This window comes from Athene cunicularia (assembly GCF_003259725.1).
Source record: "Athene cunicularia isolate RWA chromosome 2 unlocalized genomic scaffold, athCun1 chr2_part1, whole genome shotgun sequence".
NCBI classification, from domain to species: Eukaryota; Metazoa; Chordata; class Aves; order Strigiformes; family Strigidae; genus Athene; species Athene cunicularia.
In genome coordinates, this window is record NW_020799095.1 from 93,771,678 (window position 1) to 93,794,676 (window position 22,999).

At 35.7% G+C, this 22,999-nt stretch overlaps 1 long non-coding RNA gene across 1 annotated transcript; it reads right to left on the reverse strand.

Annotated features, from left to right (window-relative positions):
* Positions 1–120: 120 nt before the first annotated feature.
* Positions 121–20,453, reverse strand: LOC113476931. The gene is made up of 3 exons (XR_003397804.1): positions 20,441–20,453; positions 19,086–19,096; positions 121–253 (listed from the first exon to the last, which is right to left on the reverse strand). It is a non-coding gene; the product is annotated as an uncharacterized LOC113476931 (long non-coding RNA).
* Between the last annotated feature and the right edge of the window lie 2,546 nt (positions 20,454–22,999).

A 22,999-nucleotide genomic window follows, 5' to 3' on the forward strand; every position in this document is an offset into this window, starting at 1 on the left:
CTGTCACTAGCGAGTTTACATACTCTGTTAATGATTACACACTAAGTTAGCAGCTTCGGCTTGGGGCCTGTTGTTCAGGCTTCTGTATTTCAGTGCTTTAGCACTTTTTACATCAGCACAAGTGGTTTGTTATAACTTAGTACAATACCTACTAGCACAATGGTTATCAGTTATAAAATATAGAGGATTCATCTCTAGGTCAGCTCTGGCTTGGGCCTCTTGTCCAAGCCTGAGCACTTCAATGGAGGACTGTCTCCTGTGAGAGGGACCTCACACTGGAGCAGGGGAAGAGTTTGAAGTCCTCCCCTTGAGGAGTGAGTCAGCGGCTGTGTGGTGCTGAGTTCCTCTGCTCTCTGGTCTTAAACCACAACATACAGGATTAGACCTGGCAGTAGAATGCAATGACATATCTTCTAGAGAGTTTACAACAGACCTTTTGAAGGAAGGTATTTATATTTTTCAGAATGTATAAACACTTCAGGTTTCTGTATAGATATCACATACTATTTCTACAAAATATTGTTTTTCTTGAACTTTGTCATGAACTAGAGGCACTCTCACCTTTAATGATTTATGAACTGGTGGGACTGTTGCCTTAAATGTGCTGTTGTCTTCACCTATAAGCACATAAAATACTGTTTTATCTTGGACTTTTTAGTGACTTGTGAATGCTGCTATAAAATAACCCTTATAGCACAATATATCACCAGAAGGTTGTACTGTAACTCAGCTGCTGTGCTTTGCTCTCCACTTCTGAAGAGCTCCAGACTGTCTGCAGATCACATGCAAAGAAATCCTACAACAGAAAGAAACTCATTTTGGGCTCAGATGTATTGCAACCGGATCCTGAGCAGGAGCTTCCTGCACACAGTTTCTGTCACACTTTGTTAGAGGCATTGGGACTGATTTTCTGAACTGGTGACTGCCTGATGCCTCTTACATAAACCACATTTTGATTCAAGAAAGTTTAAGGCCAAAACTCTGTATTCAAGGTTGTGTAGGAGAGGAAATCCAGCACATAGTGACTAACCCTCACCCTACCACTGCAGGTAGACTGACCAGCATGTGGTCTGAGAGCAGGGATGTAGGAGCAGATACAATTCAGAGTGCAATTATGTACTACAAAGAAGTCCATATATTTAATAGTGGAAAGGGTGTTAAATACTTTTCAAAAGTTATTTTGCAATATGAAGACTTGCTTAAAATTTTTGTGAGGTTTTTTTTTTTTTTTTTTTTCTTTTTAACCTTGTGTGAGTTTCTTTTTCTACGCAAATGCTATGTTACATAAATGTTAAAAAGATGAATGGCAGGGATCCAGATCTTTGTACAGAGCAATTGTTTTTCTACTGCTAAGGTAGAAAATCAATAGTGCATCAAATCTGCTTTGTTCTTGAATCACTAAGGGCTTTGGTTCCAGATGGGTACATAAAAAAATTACTTACCTCAGCTTGCATGTATATATTAAAAAGAAAAAAAACCAACCAGATAAAAAGGCAGCACTTTAAAGCATGCTTATTTTAAAACATTTTATTCATCTTACATGTCATAAAGATCAAATCTAATCTAACCCGGGAAACACTGCTTCATTTTCCATCAGGAATCTCTGCCCATTTAGTAGTGGCATATAATTTGGTATTTATGTTTCAAAGCCCTATTTTTTCTATCACTATTATACACTCTAAAATTTAATATGATTATAGTAGGGACACAGAGAAAGCTATCCTTAACTTTTGCCAGTGTTTCTATAAATATTGCCTTTGATAAATATTCCAGTAGACAGAGGGACAGAGAATGTAATAAAAAGGCTAAACTGATGGAAAACTAATACTTGATTTTAAATTCATGAGTCTGTATGAAAATTCTAAAAAATGTTTAGCAATTTTTCTTATCTCAGTTACTTAATCATTGATTTGAAACACCTTACTGTATTTGAATTGTCAGAAGCTATGTAGCTGATCTTTAAAGAACATGACAGTATACTGTCTTAAACTGGGACCTCTGCTGAGGTGAATAACATTTCCATTCACTGATGGAAGCTTTGCCCCGATGCAGAAGTTTCAGAATTGGAAAAAATGGCCTGAATGTTCAGCTGTTTCTGAATATTTTAGTCCCAGAAGATTTATCCATAAAATTTATTTCTGGTAGAAAACACCATTTTCTGCAAAAATCATCAACTTAATAAGTGTCAAATAGCAAATAGACAAATATGTTAGAAAGGGAAATTAAAGTTAAAAACCTTAGAGGGAGTAGAGTTCTCTGGGACTTTTGTTCTTAATTTTATCTACAGTCTGACTTTGTTTTTGTTTATGTCAATGGAAATAATGTTTTATATTAAAAATGAGTTGTGCTTCAAATAGTATTTGGATGTCTCCCTAACGACCTGACTTGTAGATGTTTATTTGCTAAAAATGAAAGAATCTAGATAATTTTACAAACTTAGAGGTACTTCAATTAATACCTCTAGGTGAAGACAGTGTCCCAGCAACAGTTTTGGAAAGACAATCAATTTTGTTATGATAATGCTTTTCTTCTAACCCAAGTGTTGAACTCACAGCACACAGAGTCCAACCACTCTTTAGTATATATGTAATATAGTAACAGAGGAAACACAATTCCCTATCTGTCTGAAGAAGGTAAATGGTATAAAATATGGTGCTTCCTATTACAGCAGTAATAAATATAGCAATGCACACCATAGCTTAACAAATCAAATCCTCTGCATTTGCAGGGAAACATACAGGGGACTTCCCCTGGCCCTCACTACACCCGATTTCACATTCCTTGAGCCAAAGCCCTCCCTAATGTCTGTAAACATATGTAAAATTTGTAGTAAAACACCAAAACCCAAAACTTTAACAGACATCAAGGGGATACCAAGGGAATAGTCAGAGTCCTAGGTCCCTTCCTACAGGTGATCCAATAAGCAGACCACATGTAGAAGAGAAGGAAACATTACATGGAAGGCTCTCCTTTTTCCACTTGTATCTGAATTCTAAGTCAAGCAAGGCAAATGAGAGTGGTAAATGGTATTGCTGTTCCTTTACATCAAACCACAGTATTTCTCAGCCATTTGGCAAAAAAAAAAAAGCATACAGAAAGCATAAAGAGAACTACTGACTACCTTTGGAACAGAAGTTTTGAGCCTCTGCAGTCCTCCCAGTTGAGAGCCTGTATTGGTGGTCAGTGATTTGTTTTGTTTACTTCATACTCTGCAATGTCTTTAGACAGGGAATGGCATATAGTTGTGTCTGAATGATACTTTGATGAGAGTCTGGTGGAACATGCCAGATATCTTGATGCAGAAGAATGTCACATACGACTACAACAGTTTCAAGCTACAGTTAAAAACCAAGTTTGGCACAGCATAAGGGTGGGCAAGAAAGAGATGGAGGTCAAGCTTCCCCACAGTTTCACTATCTGCAGTCTTAAGAGTGAGGAGGCTGCCTCTGACCTGGAGTGGGCGGAATTCCATGTGCTGGTATCGAGACTTAAAAAGCATGCTATTTGTGTCACTCTCTGCATTTTTTCAAATCCTTTAGTACACTGCCATGTCCCTTCCCAAATACTGCAGCGAGGTAAGGATTAGGTAAAATCTGGTCATAGTTTTTTATCTATCTATCTATCTATCTATCTATCTATCTATCTATCTATCTATCTATCATTGTTGGTTTTCATCTTGTCTTTTTCTGTACTTTTAAAGCTTTTTTTTTTTTTTCCGCCACTGGAAAATTCATGTTCTAGGAATCTGGATGTCTTGATGTGGTTGGCTGGGTGTGTTCGGGGTTTTTTGTTTTGGCTTTTTTGGGGGTTGTTTTTTTGTTTGTTTGGTTTGTTTGTTTGTTTTCTGTGTTTTGTTTGTTTGTTTTTTTTGATTTGGTTGGGTTTGTTTTAGTTTTCAGAAGTGTTTTTTCAACTAACAATTTTTGCTATTGTAATAAAGCTGCCATTCTCACCAGTGCTTCTGGTAGTGTTTCTCAGCACTTTCATATGCAGGCTCTAGGAATAAGTCTTCAAGCAAATTTCGTGAGGGAACATGCCTCCTGGCTGATGAGAAAACAGGTCTTTTTTTATCACATTAGTAGTAGCAAGGGCAACACGATGGGAACTAGTTCTTGCCTTTTCCCACTGAGATAAATTTCATTCTCTTATAGAGATTCTGTCTGTAGTTATTCTGAGATAACAAAATCAGACTTACACTGTCACACAGATCTATTCATATACTAGTTGCAATAACAGATAATATGTTTAGAATTGAATTACCACTAACATAATCTGCCCAACAAATGATTTTCCTACTTGTAGTATATATTATAACTTTCACATTTCATGTGATTTAGTATACAGCAAAGTCAATTACAGTTAAGTTTCCATTCAGACTTCACACTACAACTTCCAAGGCGAAGAAAGGTTATTGTCCAATTGAGAAGTGAGGAGAAACTAGAAAACTGACATTATATCATGTGTGTTTTGGCCATCATTTGCTTCTCGCAAAACTCACTACACTATTTTCAAAAGTTATTTAGTTAGTTAAAAATTTATTTATAGAAAACCATATTCTTATACATAATACTTCACTGTGTCTTAAAGCCTCTCATTTGCAAATGAAACAGTTAAGAATAATGGGAGAATCCAGTCTTAGAAAAAAAACACACGCGGAGAAAGGTGGACAAGTGCCATGGGGAGGAGAGAATGGCTGAACACATGGGTTTATGTGAAGGAAGGGATGGACCAAGGAGAGATCTGTGAGAACCCTTGTCAGAGATCAAAGTTAGCTGGAGGGATGAATGTTTATTAAGGGAGGCAAAGACCCTCCCCTCAAACATACATATCTTCCCACAGTTTCTGAAGCACACGTAATTCTTCCCAGAACTCTAAATGTTCGGTGAGGTATCCTAGACTCCTCAGACACACCTCAGGCACTCCTGTTCTCTTTTGCCTCATCCCTCTGACCTCTCTACTGCTGGCAAATCCAGTCTACTTTAATATAATTTTAATAACATGGAAAGAACTGGATGAAGGAATAAAAATTACAAAAGGAGGTGCTCCAGAGAATAAGCTATGGGGAATGCAGTGTTAGATCTGCTTCTAGCTTTTGGATAAATGGCTTTTTCAACAAAGATCACAGGTTTTCATGAACATCTCACCTTTTTCTTGTTTTTCAGCAAGAAGTGCATGAAATGCAATAGAAGTGATCAGTCCAGGGACACTCAGAGCAAGAGAACTTGATTAATAAGCAAATAATACAGTAATTAAAAGCACTGAGAGAAGGATATCAGAGGACAGAGACAAAACAGAATGTTGGACTTCCAGAGAAAAAAAGAAAAAGAACTGAAATTGGGTATGTATTAGTGCTTATTGAGCTCATGCAGCATTAAAGATAAGAAAAAGAAGGTAAGGTGGGTTTTTTTGTTTGTTTGTTTTTTAATTGATAAAACCTGAGAAGTTCCTGTAGGTCATTTGGTACATAGATGTAGAGCAGGGTTGGGCATGTTACAAAGGAATAAAATGGGGCTGTGAGTAACTCAGAATGAAGTAATGTGAATCAATACCATGTCTGATACATAAGAATTGACATGCCCATGTAAACAGTAAGAATTATGTCTGAAACATGGATACAGTCAATAAAATTATAAGATACATGCTTTACTCTTAGAAAATGAAACAATAGACAGATATTTTTGTCTGATACTGAGAAGCAGAAAAATGTTTTTGCTACAGAGATGAGAACTCCATAACTTTGTGGATAGTGAAAATAAATTCCTGTAATTAAAGATAAATTTTAAATTAGATTTTTAATTGGAAGACAGAGACTGAACCCATATATTATGCATCCAAGTTAAAGAGGGCAGCTGATTTATCCATAAAAGGGAATGAAAATTGTGAATCAGTAACTCAGCATAAATAATCAGAATGACATTGAAGGAATTCAGATCACAGGACAAAGACAGACCAAATGATAATGCAGAGGAAAAAGTTTAAGAAACTGGAGTACTTATAATATTTCCCAATGTTGAAAATATCTCAGGAAGAGCTCAAAAGAGAGTACATGCAGAGATGGAGGTTGCAGAAATTTCCAGTGAAGAGAAAGATGTTTGTAGTGTTTGTAATCTCTTTCATGACTCAGGGTACATGTCACAGGAAACTAAGTTGCCATGCATTTAGTTGTCATAATTACAACTGGGTGCATGCAGGCTGTCAGTAAGAAAGACATGAAACAAGAAATGTTATCACTTACTTTGTGTATCAATTAACACACAACAGTAGCACCCACTGCTGAGTAGTAAGACAATATTTAATGGCCGTACAAGGCCAGAATATTATCAGGGTGAGAGAAAAAGAAAAACAATAATAATTCAAGTCTGTAGTCTGTAATGTGGTGCCTTGGAAGACAATTCAAGTGTGAATAATACCACGTCAGCAGCTTTTAATATGGGCTTATAGTGGAAAAGTAAATAATTTCTGCACTCTCTATTCACCCAATCACCATTAAAATCACAAGGCACATGCACTCAGACATACAGATATAAGCCATTGGAAGGATGATAGAGCAGCTGAGTGCAGCCAGGTGATTGCAACACTTGATTCCGAGAGTCTAACAGAGTTGTGATATTAGATACAGCTGAAAAAAACCACAACTTCTTGCAGTTCCATCAGGTAGGTAGCTGTCAGTCAAAAATCTCTACATGGGAGAAACACATCTTTATGGAAAAGGAGTTAATCATCACCATCAAAGAAAAAAGAATAAACTACAGTAGTCAAATTTTTAATAAGATTTCCTTGAAATAACAGAGACAAGTGTGATTGGAAGTTATAGTCTTTTGCAAGAAATTACATTAACTTGAAGTAAACGTCAAGAATCCATTTACTAATTTTGCAAACTTAGGATGTGAAGAATATATTCACCACATCTTAAGAAGCATGCTGGACATAAAGATGTGCAATGACTGTTCAGAAGTTTGTGTCTAGCTAAACCTTGTGTATAAACAATTTTAAGTGTTCAACAGCAGAAGGAGACTGTAACAGGAGATTTCAACTGATCTTGGAAAAACTTTTTCCCTTCGACTTTAAGAACTACCAGGTCTGTGGTAGTGGTCCAAAACCAACATATTGAAGATCTATGACCTGATTAATTAGGCAGCAGATGATAAAGAGACTTTGGCTTGTGAATATCAGGACATATTTGTACAAAAATCAGAACATCAAGGTTTTTGTAACAAAACATGCAACAACTAATGAGGAGCTTGGAAGCTAACACATAGATTGTAGCAGTGAATATTTTGAAGAAATACATGAAATAAAATAGGCTACTATGTACAAGGATAGAAAACTATTTGAAATGTTACATTTCATATATGTCATAGTAGAGTCCAGTTTCGCTAATGTGAAGTTCTCTCATGTTAATGTCTAGCAGACTGTGTATAAAACTCTAAAAACTATTTCAACCACTTTTTATATTGACTGTAAATTGATACAAGAAAGGACAGATCTTCTTGGAATGTATTAATCTTGTGATTTTTGTCCATCTAATACTAAGAGCAAGGAAAGAAAAAAAAAGTTGCTTTAGGAGAGCTTCACATCTACTTAATACTGGTGTTGAAAAAAAAGGGCAGTTAAGCCAGTCCTGGAATTCACAGGAGGGACTGGTGTGAACACTACTGTGGTGGTACCACTCCCTCTCCATCCCAGGGCTGCTTGGTGCTTGGTGTGATTTCCCCTCCCTGGGCCACATACCAACCTAAAATGGATTGCGAAAGGCAGTGAACCAGAGTGTTAAGGTATCCCCTTAAATTACCTGGGTCCTGCTTCCTCTGTCACTTTGGGAACAATAATGACAATCAATCACCTCCTGACAGACTAGTACATTCATCTGTACCTAGGTTATGGCCCAAAGTGGGTGATACCAGAACTTCAAAATCCAGCAAGTTCTGGGACTGTGCAACTGGTGGACAGTAGCAGAGTATTTTCTCATCTAAGTTGAGCTGAAATGGAAAAGTACATGATGAAAATCAACTATCTTGGACTCTATAAATAGTGACTCTAAATGAGACCCTTTGCGCTCTCCTGAACTGCAATGGACTGCAAACAGCAACTCCCCTGAGCTGAGATGCCTCTCAGGCAAGATTTAAAGACCATCTGCTAACAAAGCTGACAAACGACCAGGTCAAAGTCAGACTTATCAAGACTCATTTATCGCACATTGAGGAATGCTGATGCATTGTGAATATTTACTCCAAGCCTGAGAAGAGGGAAATTGAACTATAGGCTAGCCTCTTCCATCCACCTCTCTATCTGTGTGTTTGAATATGTACATTTGCCTTCATGAGTGTGGGTGTCTATGTATTTAATTGGATCCAAATATTTCTGTCTGTCTCTGTGTGCATGTTTTGTGTTTGTATATATGTAAATATATATACACTTTGATTTAGAGTACCTTGTGTGAATCTTATAATTCTTAAATTTGTAATTAAGTCACTGTTTTAATTATAACATATTTTACCAAATCACCTTGTTAATCTTTAAATTGGTCAATAATTAAGTGCTGATAAAATCCAACATTTTCATCCACCTTAGACCATTAATAAATCTTGAATTGCTACTAAATCATAACCATGTCAAATATTTAATCTGCAACAACTATTGTGACAAATGTTTAGAGAAACACTCTAAACTTTTCCATCTCCTTATAATCTCACAGAGGAATATGACTCAAGGAACCAGCAAAGCTTTATTGTTTATATAAGCTATGCAGAGAGTGAAAATTCATGATTGAAAAGTCTCCAGGTATCTTGCTTCAAACAGTGTGGGTAATTAACTTAGAAAAAGAGTAAATGGTTTATATTTCAAATATTTTTTCCAGCATTTTTTTTTCATTCTTTACAAAGATTCAGTTGATAGGCATAGAGGACCTGGAGTTTCATTGCAAATATTTAATGCTGATATCTTTTTCAGATACAGATTTTCTAATGAAGCAATGCAAGATTTTTTTTAGTATATACGTGTGTGTGTATCTATAACTGGAGTGATGATACAAACTGTTAGAGAAATAAAGTTTCAGAAATCAGGCTTGAGAAATAGGTATTTTCAGAGCAATAGATAATATCACACAAGACCTCAGAAATAATTGTTTAGTGGGATGGGATGAACACATTACCTGCTGTGGGTTCTAGCTGCTGTTTTAACTATACAGAGGTCTGAGTTCTGTTAGTGAAGGAGAAAGGGCAGGCAAGGTACAGATATTTCTGGACTGGGCTCTCTTCCTAATGAGAATGTAAAACTTTCATGACTTCTTGACTAATAAGCACCTCCAGTTTTATATTAATAACCTTTATTTCTCAGAAGAAAAATCTAATACTTCATGGAAGACTGGCCATTCTGGAAATGCATGACAGACTTTTCTAACTGTACTTCAGTTGACTTTCATTGCAATGGGTTACATAAATGACATTGAAATATATAACTTGCTGCTTAGCGACGACAACCAACCAGATTACATCCTCATACTGCATGTAGAATAGCCACATTTCAAATTCATTCAGTTAATTTGGAAAACTTATGGATTTGAATGTTTCTACAAGTAGTGGCAAGATTTCCTAAAAAAATGTTTGTCATTATTCAAAATAATTGAGCAGTTTTCTATTTCACTTATTTTGTAGCACAGAAACCAATTTCAGAAGAATGTTTTCACAGTAATTGTGAGTTGCGATAAGGAAAATAATTGCCATAGAAAAGAGTTAGGTTAGAATTAAACCTTGAAAATAAGCAATTTGATCTGCTGGATAACTTCATATGGTCAGAAAATTGACTGCAGTATTTGCAGTGAGGAAAATGCTCCAATCTTGATGATACTGTTACTGCACACTGGGGTTTCTGAACTGTAACTTCAGACTCCAAAGTGATGGATGCCACCTCCATTGTTCCATAACACCGCCTGACATGCTGCTTATACACCCATAAAGAGGTGGTGTTCGTATAGACTTCAAAAAGTACTTCTCTGCTCAGAACTAGAATTAAAGTCAAAAAATAGCCTCCTGGGAGCAGGAAGTAATTGGTGATATACAGACACACTAAGTACTTTTAGGACTAAAAGCTCATGAGTCAGCAAAAAGGAACAGCGCGACACAGACAATACCTATGCAGAAAGAGTTTCCCCCCCAAATTATGCTTATTATTTTTTGTGCTTTCCAAGGCATTCTTTTTTTTTTCTTTTTTGTATGCACAAATCATCACTTTATTTGCATTGATGTCATGTTTTGTGTTTGGTGTTTTCCCAACCTCATTAATTATCTCATTTACTTAAAGGTGGCTTAGATGAAACAGCAATTAAATGTGAATGTAATTTAACAACATTCATTCATGTCCCTTTTTTCAAGAGGATTAAACCATAATTTGACATAATGAGCAAGGTATTCTCACCATCTGTGAAAAGGCTGGTTTGTGAAGTATCTGCTTTTAACCTGGAACAACTTACCTTGTAGTCTGAGTGAGATCACTGTATTTATGTTCTTTCCTAAAGTTAGACTCTAACATTGGTAATATCATAATCACATAATCACAGAATTATCTAGGTTGGAAAAGACCAACCATTAACCTCACACTGACAGTTCTCAACTACACCAGATCCCTAAGCTCTATGTCGACTCTACTCTAAACACCTCCAGGGATGGGGACTCCACCACCTCCCTGGGCAGCCCATTCCAACGCCTAACAACCCGTTCTGGAAAGAAATGCTTCCTAATATCCAGTCTAAACCTTCCCTGGTGCAACTTGAGGCCAGTCCCTCTAGTCAGAGTATGCTTTTGACAAAATAATATCTGATAATTTCTTCTCTCTGAGCCTTTATGTTGAACTGAAATAGCAGACACAAGCTGAAAAGCCCCCAAGCCAAACATGTTTTCTATGTAATTTTTTGAGAATCTGATAATTTTTATCTTCTATTAATTTCTGGTTTGATTATTGATTACGTATTTCATTAACATCTTCTCTTTTTCTCCTGTCTCTAGCATGTTCCTCATTGTTCTTTCTTTTACCTAATAGGAAGGTTTCATGAGGACCTTTATAGACTATTCTTAGACTACTTTTCTGCCATGATATCTCCCACATCCTTGCATCTCCAGCTTCTCTCAGAAGCCTCAAACTAGTCTCTAAAACTCTTTTTCCTCTTGACCCCTTTCAATACTTTCTAATTAATTAACAAAATAATTTTCCTTTCTATATGAGATTTACATCATTATTCTCTTATTTAATTTATCTATAACCTTTGCTATTCATTTACATTCAGTCTTGCATTGTCTCTAGAATACCTGTTTTGCTGGGTTTTTGCTTATTTTATTTTCAAGGCTCCCTCAAGACTTCTTAGAAAGGAAAGTAAAATTTAATGGTAAGGATAAAACAAATTTGCCTCAAAGTAGCAAGATTAAGACTTTCATTGACACCTTCTTTAAGCAGTCAAAAGAATCAGGGTCAACAATGGTCCCCAAGCTGAGAAACAGATGACCTGAACACAGCTGCTCTATCTCAACACCATCACATACCCACCTGTGTCCTTTTACCAGTTGTTAATACATATCCTGTGGGCTTGTCAAGACTATATTCCTATTGTCTGGAGAATGAAGGAAGAATATAGCTGACTTCCATCACCCACTTCATTTCTGGAGTGATGTATTAACTGAATTTTCTCTCTGTTCTCAGCCTGAAGCATGACCTCTGCCTGAGGCAGGGGACCTGTCTAGTCTTAGTTACCTGAGCTGCCTGAGGATGATAGCAGCACAGGGCTGGGTTCAGATTCCCAACTTTCTTGATTTGATACCTTTGAACTTCTCAGTCATTTACTTCCTAGGTATCCAAATCACCTTTGCTAAACCAGCTTTCTCTCATCGATTCCAATGAAACCACTATTACACATAATCCTGTTATTACAGTACCAAGATTAATGTCCACACATTCAAACACTGTAAAGTTTTCCCATACTCTTTCTTCTTATTATTCCACCATCATGTAATATTTTTTATGTTGCATTTTTACATGTTTCTCTGTGTATCCTTTGCCTACTCTTTCTTGTGGATGACCTTTTTCTTCTCCTTCCCCTTACCAAGAAACTCTTCAGTAATCTGAACCTACCATAACACCAGACTTGTCTCTAATTGTAAAACTGCATGTAATAAAACTGGACATAGAGCTTGCTCTGTGTTTCTGTACTATGGTTTACATTTATGGATGTTTCCATGATTTTTAAGAAAGAAACCTTCCTTAAAATGCAACCTTCTTTTAAGGAAGAAGCCTTTTACTGAGAACATGGTCAATGACATAGCATGTACAGAGTAAATAATAATAAATTATAATTCTAATAGAAAAGTCAACAGAAGTTCATCCAGAGAATATTCAAGTTTGTACTTATTGGCTATCCATAGAGTAACAGTTTTCAGTGCTTCACAGACACATTAAGAACATTTGGTGAATTAGAGCACTTACAGTCAAAGTGTTATAATGAGTCCTACTCCAGTGGAGCTGCCTTGTTTCATGTAAGCACATACCTCTGTCCATGTGGAACCGATCTTAAGGGAAGGACCTAAATAGTCAAAACAGAAAGAAACAGAGGTGAGGGAGAGCTGAAGGAATGTCATAAAATTATAAAAGAATAGTATTAGAAAGGATAGCTTTCAGTATACAGCTCATTATTGGCTCTTAATTTCATTTTTGTTTTCCCCTTCCCAGGCTTCTTAGTTTTAAAGTCCTATAAGCCCAGGACTGCCATCTTCCACTTCTAGAGGATGACACCATTTTCCGACTCCAACATTGTAATTTTTGCCCTACTCTTACTAGAAGTTTGATCATTAATTCCTTGTAATTCTGAAAAATATTTCTCAGCCAAGATAAAGGATGAAGTTCTTTCTTTCATCTAATCAGTTGCATTAGACACAGAGCTGAGTTACCTCCAACCCCAGAAAGAAATGGAGAGAATTAGGTGAGGTGGCAAGAGCTACATTATCTGATTTATGTATATCTGGAGTACTGGCAACAAAGCATATTGAAAATAGTACAGCCAGGGACTTCTGTCAATGCAATATAATTTTAGTAAGACCAAAAATCTATAAATCAATCAGTCAAGCCTGGCCTTCCTATTTATTTTCTCCTCTCTTCATTTTTACTAAGTTCAGTCCCCTCCCTTTTGTATTTCAGGTGATGTTTAACCCAGGTGAGTTATCTACTGCACACAAACAGCACTTTCTTTTTTTTCTTCCCATGCAATTGATTTTATAATTAAGAGAAGTATGATAATTGAGCATGTCTCTGTGCTTTCACTGTAGTTCTCTTCATGAACATTAGAACCAAAATGAAAATCTAGTTTATATACTATTAATCTTTCTAATGAGACATTCATTAATATTCCAAAGTCATTATCCAACACTTTAACCATTTTGACATCAATTAGATTTATAACCACATAAAGCCTGTGGCATCCTGTACCTTTCATAGTCAATCTTCATCTCAGATTGCACAGCAAATGGGAAACAAGAAGACACTACACTCTGTAATACCGCTGATATAAGAAGTAACATACTGAATTCTAAAGCGCTGCAATCATGTTTTAATTAAGATAAAACATTAATAACTTCCTCTTCTTGGATTTGATAGTGTTAATACATAAATTTCATTGCTGTACTTGGATTTCCTCATAGACCAATTAGCATTTAACAATTAAATTAAAAAGATATGTAATCATCCTGATGGAATGGAAATATTTGTCACAGGCAATTCATGGGAGGAAATTATATATATCAGTCTGGACATGTTGAGGAAAAATTTACAGCTCCTCTCCATCTCACTCGAACATATTTTAATGTCTGTCAAATGCTTATTTTGCTAATGATTGGCATAATTTCACAAATTCCATATCATCCACAAAGATTGCAGACACAGCAGAGCCACTCATTTTTTGCCAAAGTCCAGCTGTTTTCCACAGAATAGGTAGACCATTAGGCAGTGTACGAAATCCCCTTTTGTTCTTGTATTTTTCTCCTGAGACAATAAATGATGTAACGTTTTTATTTATCACTTGTCCCCCACTTGCCAAAATACAAGTGCAGAAACCACCCACTTAAAACTGGAACAGTTCTGGTGTAGTGTTATTGTGGTTATTATATATAGAAACTTTTTTCTTGCTAATATAAACATAAAATACAAATGTTTAATAAAAATGAAGGTCATTTGTAAGACAAGTGAGATGCTGTGTCTGCTAATTTCTCCAGGCAGGTGAGGCATGTGTCTATTTGACAGGAGTAAAAGTCAGGTCACTCTGAAGAGCTCTTGAAATTCCACCCCTCTTTTATTTGCATTGGATGACTGCTAGACATTTATAGGATTGAATCGATAAACTTTCGCTTCCTTCTTGTTCACATCACAGCTCATAATGACATTTACAGTAGTTAAAAGGTCACTTGATTTCTCTTTATGTTTTGGAGAGAAAAAGGTAGAATTATTTGGAATGTATTTCCAGAAATGAGAAAGTAAAAACTGTCTAGAGTATAAATAACAAATAAACTCTGCTAGTGACCTTTTGGTGATATCTCCTATGCATTATTCTAAAGCCATTTTAATTATGTTTTTAACAGTGCTGTAGTTTTGGATGCCAGATGTGAAAATAACGACTATTTGATGTGTGCATTTTGGCCACCAAAATCTGACTTCTATTTTTTTATACAAAAAGTTTTCATTTGCTTTCAATGTTCTTTCAAATGATGCTGCCCTTTCTTTGTTCTTAATTCAATAAGGATTTGTATGAGTAGCTCCCAAGAATGTTATTAGGAATTACAAGAATGATTTGCATGTAGTGGAATGAATATATTACCTTAAAAGTCTTTAACCCCCAAAACAAACTGAAATAGTCTGTGAATAACAAATGTAATAATGACAGGTTGTGGCTCTGAAAGGTACAAGTGAAATTTTATGAATACTAAGGAGCATGTTTCAAAGTACCACTCTGTGTTGCTCATAACCATCCTAAGCTGTATATTCAACAGAAAATAGTTCATTTCTGCTAAGTTAATTATTTAAGACAGGATAGCTTTCAAGTATGATTCAAGTCATATTGTTACTGGCCTGATGAAAACGTAACGCAAATTGCTGATAAGTTTGTCTTGTCATACCCTATAGTATCTTTCTGTAACATATAATGAGTGATAGAAATACACTGTGATATAGATATAAGGCATCATTACACCACCAGGCTTTTCTATGTCCAAATGCCACATTATATTTTATTACTATATAAATCAAGGAAAAAAAAAAATTATAATAAGCCCCAAACAACTGTATAATCTGTTTTAACAATATAATATTATAAAGATTAAATTCTATTAATGTTCAATTAGGAACTAATATGCATGTGTTGACAGAGGCATATTTCATTAAATACAGTCGTTAAAAAATGCTTTCACATGCCCAGCAATATCCTTAATTTCTTTTGTTTGAGACAGAAACATCAGAAGTCTCAAAGTAAAGCTAAATTCCAATATTTTTGGGCTTCTAGAGAAGTTCTGATTTTCTATTAGAGATAAACAAGAGATATTCAAAGGACAGAGTATGTTCAGATGGCAACAAATTATGTGCAAGGTATGCTACTTTGCTAAAGAATACTGAGAAAAAAATGAAAATTCAGATCTTTTATGAGCAGATAAACAACAGAGCCAGACACGCAGAGATGGTAAAGATCATTCTGTTGTGGTCACTGCAGTAGTAGTGGTGACATAAAAAGACTGAGGCATAAAATGTGCATGAGACTGCTAAGTCCATCAGAGTGAATTAATTTCCATGTTTTCTTTCTCCAGTATTTATGACACCTTGTCAATCATCTGAAATCCCCTGGAGATATCAGACACTGATTGAAACATTATTTGTATCTTTTCCCCTATATGTATGTACGTATGTATGTATGTATGTATATTCTTTCTATTTGAAAGAAGGTTACAAGGTCTGAAATCCTTTCAGGATATCAGACATTGATCAAAACATTATAGCGCTTTTTTTTTTTTTTTTTTTTTCCCCCACATATATATATATGTACATTTGTATGTATAGTTCTATTTGAAACAAGGACATGTGAAAGTGTGAAGGTGAAACGTACTTGCTCTGGGAATTCATGCTTTCCTACAAGCTGGGCTGTAAAACAAATTTTATCACAACTGTTTCATTAACTGCTGCATTGATACTATTCAGCCTGGAATGGAAAAAGCAGAAACAAAGCCTGAATCTTTTGACTTTAGAAGGAAGTAAGAGTCCTCCCCCTTCTCAGACGGGCTGGGTGAGATGTGCAGCTATTAACGGAACAAGGAAATAATTCTCTGTCATTCTGTACTCTGGAGGATGTTCTGTGTGAAGAAATGAGTGTGGGCAGAGACAACTAGTCCATTGTCTTTGGAATCTGGTGGGAAGAGTAAATAACCTGATGAATGAACAATTTAAATATATACTGTATTTATTTTTCAACTTAGTATACAGAATGTTGACATTTCTTAACTACACTTACCTGACTGCTTGTTGAATAAATTCTTATGCTGTCTGTAACAGCAGCAGTTGAAACACTTGTTCCTGTTTGGTTGCTTCTCAAACAATAAATAAATTACAGTAACATCTGTGGAGAAAGAAACTTTTATACCAGGAAATGTTCAAAGAAATATAATGGCATCCAGAATTGAAAAGCTGTATGAATTTTTACAATGGGATTAGATTTATAGCAAGATGGCTTTAATTTTAAAGCTGTGGCTTTATCTATTGTGCTAATTTTAATACCTATTCTTCAGTCATAGTCTATCCCACTGCTACCAACAGTGCAAACAGAGCTTCAAGTGTTTTAATATAATATCAAATAGCTGGAGTGAGCAGCATTTATATCAGCACAACTGTTAACAATAGGACGAATATCGTGTTGAGAAAGAGTACTAATTTTCCTATCACTGATGCAATGTTGGTGACTAATATTTCGGGACAAATTCAATTATCAGTTCTAAACTGAACTCCACTGAAAGCACATATTAAAAATCAGAGTTAAAAACCTGAAAATAAATCTACATCCTTCCTTATAACTAAAAAGGAAAGTGACTACTCTTTAACAGAATTATTAATATTATTTTTCTGAAAATTTATTACTACAAGAGCAACAGCTGAGGTTAAATATATTTGTATATGTACTAGAAGAATAGGATTTTTTCCCCATCTTCTGAAGAAGCCATTTATTATTGCTTAACCTTAATAGAGTTAGATTTGAAATTCATGTTGCCCTTTGTTGCCATTGTAGATCAGACCTTAAATGAGTTTAATAGAATTTTAATTCCAGTAGGGAAAGAATCGTTGTAATATTGACCAGTCTTACTTATTTCCTAATTCTTTCCTGCACTAAAACCATTATGAGGAAAGAAAGAAGACATATTTCTAACTTCTAGTGTTTAAAACCACATAAAATAAGTTATTTATTTTCTTAATAATTTTTCAGTTTACTGAATTTTACTGAGTTTTAGATTTGATACTGTTACAGTTTAAATGAATAAAATTCATATATCTGGACTAGCTGTTCTGAGCTAGGTGTTTAGAGTGTTTGGGAATGCTTAGAAAATGTAGCTGAATTCTGGGAAAATTTTGATGGAAAATGAGATTACTTCTTGAACTGGGTGTAGTTTTTTCACTAAGCTTTCTTGAGTTTATTACAACTTGAACACTACTATAAAACATTACTAGCTCCACTGATCTGCTTGGTGTGAGTATGAGCAATGCTTCCATAATGCTAATCAAACAAGCAGAGAGTGGAAATTACCTAAATACCTTTGATACATAGACATAACTTAAATCTAGGAATGTTGGAAATCTGAGGATTGGGTATCCATCTACTGTTTCTGTGAAACAATTATTGCCACTTTCAATTCTATCATTGTTCTACTGATTCCTTCTCATTTATTGACCTCCTTTCTAGCCCAATCTAATATATGCTCATGTAGGCACAGTGTTCAGTATCAGGTGCTATGCACTGTTGTCAGCAACATGTCTCTAGTCATCAATGTGCAAGAAAAAATATATTTGTAAGCCTGCAGAACTTATTATAAAGCTGGGATAAATTTTCACTACTAGCATTTATCCTTGCAAAACAAAGGTGATTTTCTAGAGTTTCCTCATCTGTACTTTTCTGATATGAGAATTTTATTTTTATTTTCTTTGGGTCTTTTGGGGTCTTTTTTGTGTGTTGGTTTGTTTGTGGTGGGTTTTTTTGTTTGGTTGGTTGGGGTTTTTTTTTGTTTTTTTTTTAGGGGGTTATTTGAGAGAGAGACAGAAATCAACTTCCTCGGTGGCTCCTCTTCTTTGACTCAATGTGGGTTCTGTCTATCTGAAAATCTATTTTGAAATTCATTCTGAAATTTTCTCTGATCAGGAAAGATCAGGAAATATCTCTCAGCAGGGATCAGTTTCAATGAAGCAAGTAGCATTAACACGAACAGGGATTACATATGAGTCACAGTTATGGAGGTGTTTGGAACAGTGCGTGGTGGGTATTTTCTAATTTGATGGTGGTTCACTGACTTGATCCTGAGCGAATACTTATTATTCAGTATTGTGTTTCAAGTACAGTCTTCTAGCAACAAATTGACAGATAATAACTAAATATAGACTTCGCTATTATATTCAGCTCTGCAATAATTTATCCTTATCACAGCCTAGTGCAGTGGGCAAATATTTCTATTCTATTGATAGGAAAGCATGACACTGCTAATCTCCTATGAGCTGCTGGTTGGAAAACAAGTGTCCTGTTTGCAGTGGTCAATCTTTTTGAAGTTTTCACCAAATCAAGGCGACGTACAAATCCTTAACCTGGAGAAGATGATTGTTTCTGGAACATCCAATTTAAGACCTGTTTTCATCTAATATGGAGCAAAGCTCTGAACATTGAACCCAGATTTCAGCCAATTGCTCTTAGCTGCAGAGGGAAAAAAAAGAAACAGAGGGAAAAGAGAGGATGGATTAATTTTGTTAGTCTCATTCAGATCTGAGAAAACAATTCAAAGAAACCATCATCAAAACCAGCATCTTTTGAAGATTTATTCAACAAAACAGCATACTTCACTGGAAACATATTTTGTTAAAACATTTAAAAAGCTCTAAATAAATTATTTACAGTGCTTTAGCTATGTGATTTTATGTGGTATTTCATGATAAATTTTATTTAGTAGAAGTAGTGTTATCTTTTTCACTGCTGAATATATATTCAAAGACATTTATCAAGAAAAAAAATCAAAAAGCGTTTTGGAAAGCAATTGCTAATTACTTCAAAATAAAAATTAGCTTTAAAAATCCTTATAATGCACATTTGAGGAGACACATATACATAAACATATATATTCTTATATGAAAATCAACTTCTATGTAAATTCATTTATCATTTACCATTAAGGTTGCCACACTCTGATAGAACTTCTATATGCTCCTTAGTTTAACATAATTATATCCTACTGAATGTCCAGAGTTAGACTGACAGAAGTAGTACCAAGGAAATCAGCAGGAAACAAAACAGCTGCAAGAAAGAAGATGCTGCGATCAGTAATGCTGAGGCTGTGGGATGCCCAACCCCAGATTGGTATCCCCTAGGCTAGAAAAGTTTGCTTTTTCCAGACTAAACTTGGAATACAAGTACAAACTGAACTTGAAGTGTACAATTCTAGGTAGCAAGGGGAAAGAAAGACACTAACTTTAACTGATGAGAGAGAATGTAGACAGATATTGCAATAAGCAATCTGCTCATTTCAGTATAAAGAAGAAAATAAGTGGACTAAAGGGAATGTAAGAAAGCTTTCTGGGGAAAAGTAAAGCAGAGAGCTTATTGTTTTATGGTTTTATGCTATGTGCTACTTATTGTGAAAACAATACATTAGTAGTCTATTCAGAAGCTGTCTTCTAGTTATTTTAATCATTCTGTTGTTCATAAAGTCCTGGAGGATAAAAAAAAAAAAAAAGAAAGTTAATATGCACCAGAAGATTTAACATTTGTGAAAAAAAGTTCAATGCATCTCCTCATTTAATTAGTGGTAAAACTGTGCAGTTCCAGAGTTAAGGGAAATTAAGGCAGTCAGATTTATAATATATAGGCTTAAGATATATTTGTAGAAAGTTGCTCTCAAATGCCCCAAATGTGGAAGGCATTCCAAAGGAAGTAATGTAATCTTGTAGTAAAACAAATTTCCTGACTATTCATCCAAAAGCTTATTGGAATTCAGTCTGACATCCAATTTGTAGATACCCACAAAATAGTATGAAGTCTTGATTACTCTTTAAGATTTGATTTTACACCACAACGTGTTTTTTCTGGTTAATTAATTGCAAACATTCGTTTGTCAGCTCTTTATAAACAGAAATAAAAATGTATTTATATTATCTACCAATTCTCTCTGGATCAACAATTTATCACATCAGAACAGTGAAAATATTATCTGCAAAAATAAAGGAGGGGAAGAAAATAAACCACCCTAATTTCTTCAAGGGATTGTATAAACCATACAAAACACTGGATAGGAAGGGTAAACTTCAACTATGTCCTAGAAGTGAAAGCTCAGCAGTTCTTTCAAGAAAGTACATAAGAGGGAGGTAGATCAAGGGAATTTGTCTACTTGTATTTACATCAGCTCTTCCGAATCTGTTTTGTTAACGTTAGTTGCAGTAGACAGATGATAAAATAATGAATCCTTTCTAGTTCTGCAGAACAATTTGAGTCCCTTTGGACCTAATGTCAGTGCAATAAATGTTACAAATGGCTAAAAAACTCTTAGCTGTTTTTTCGTCTTTCAGCTCAAAGTTAAATTTAAAATTTCCAAACTAGGAGAAGCAACTAGTTTTTTGAGTGCAAACAAGTATAAGAGTGAAAGAATTAAAGAAAGGGAGAGAGGAGAGGGTGAGGCAATATATTAGTAACAATTTTATATATTGATTAGACTTTATAGACTACATATACAGGGAGAGGGAGAGGGAGAGGGGGACATTTGCAGACAAACTTATATACCTAACACTAATTCACAGGAATAATGGGCATTAGCTGCTGTTATTTCAAATGAAAAATATTAAGGATGTTCCAAACAAGTGGAAAAAGCCCACTAAATGATACTATAAACACAATACCTGGACCCACACTGAATGAACTCAAAACATACCATTGGCTCTAGGCGATACAGGTGCCCACTGTGAATCAAGCCAGTCTGTTTCTGTATAAAGATCAGTATACCTGGAAATACTGCTTTTGTCCTTGCCATTCAGAAGTTTTTCTTCAGGCGATAAGGAAGAAAATACTCTCTGTATTTCAAGACTATGAAGAAAACCTCAAGGCCAAAATGTCACCATCAGCTTTTTTCATGTTCTGTGAGTACTTTAAAAAACCCCAAGTTTTGTTTGATTTGTAGCCAAGTCATCTGACATGGCACAGTAGCACTGAGACTGCAGGATGTTCAATCAGTGTTGGGCACAGGGTCAGGAGTTCAAGAAGGTACATGGACTAGGGGATGCAAAGGCAGATGAATGGAATATATTTTGTGTGGATATATATTTATATACATACATACAGGTATATGCATATATAGTGCTTTAAAAATAGGCAGCCCAGCAACACCTATTGAGATTACTTATTTGTTGGAAGGAAAAAAAAGAATGTGATTCTAAAATATGGATGAATATGAAAAATATATGCAATTTTTTTTATATGAAGTGAGTTGACCCAGAGGTCAAGTGTAAGGAACTCCTATTGGGTAATCACCAGGAGACTGAATTTGTCTACTACACAGGTCATGGTACACAAGATTTTGATAGCTTCTCTAGAGGTTGGAAGTACAGAACTGATTTTATAATCTGTGATGGACAATAGCTATATATCTATTCTGTTTCCATGATCCTTTAAAAAGGGAGAAACTTGGTCTGCAGGAACTCCCTAAGAAGGTGGAACTTTGTCCTCACCTGGAAGAAAGTGAATAAAGTAAGAAATATAATCTTTGAGACTGAAGATTTTGAGACAGGGCTAATGCAAGGAGATGGAAGTTTGCAGCACAAAGAGCGACTGCTGAGGAGAACAGACAGCAGCCTGGGAGATCTCAGAAATGACAGCAGGGACTCCCTGAAGACTAGTGGAAAATGAAGTAGTTGTTGCAGTTTGGTATTTATAAAGTTATTTTAAAGTTTTCTGTGCTGTCTTCACTTGTTTTTAAATCTTCTTTACTATGTAAATTCTAGTAGAGATTCTATTTAGTGCTTTTTGATCTTCTTGGTGATCTCACTATGAGGAAGAAGTCAAGAAAGATTCATCCCATAATTCCAGCTGACCTCATTTTTTTCAGCCCATTCTTTAAGGATTTCTATGGACCTGTGCTGTGGTTTGAGCTCAGAGAGTAACTGAGCACCACACAGCTCCTTGCTCATTCCTTCTGCCTCAGGAATGGGAAGGAGAAATACAACAAAAGGCTCTGGAATCAAGATGAGGACAGGGAGGTATGACAATCGTTATGGTCATGGGAAAGAAACAGACTTCTTGGGGAAGAAAAAGCACATCAATTTAATTCAAACATCACCACCACCACTTAACAAAGAGTAAAAGAGTGAGAAGCATAACCACATCTTAAAAAAAACCCCCTTCCTCTACCCTTCTCTTCATCAGAGGCTCACCTTTGCTCCCAATTTCTCTACCTCCTCTTGCCCAGTGTCACAGGGAGCAGGGATCGGGGGGGTGCAGTCTGTTCCACCACTCTTTCCTCCTCAGGGGAAGAACTCCTTATACTCTTCCTCTGCTACAGCACGGGCTCCCTCTTATGGGACACAGTCCTCCATGAACTTTCTCTGACATGAGTCCTTCCCATGGGCCACAACTCTTCCTGAGCTGCTCCAGTGTGGTTCCCTCCTGCATGCTGCAGCCCTCTCAGTGCCAAACTACACCTTCTTTGGGTGCAGCTACCTGCTCTGGTGTGTGCTCCTCCATGGACTACAGGTGGGCATC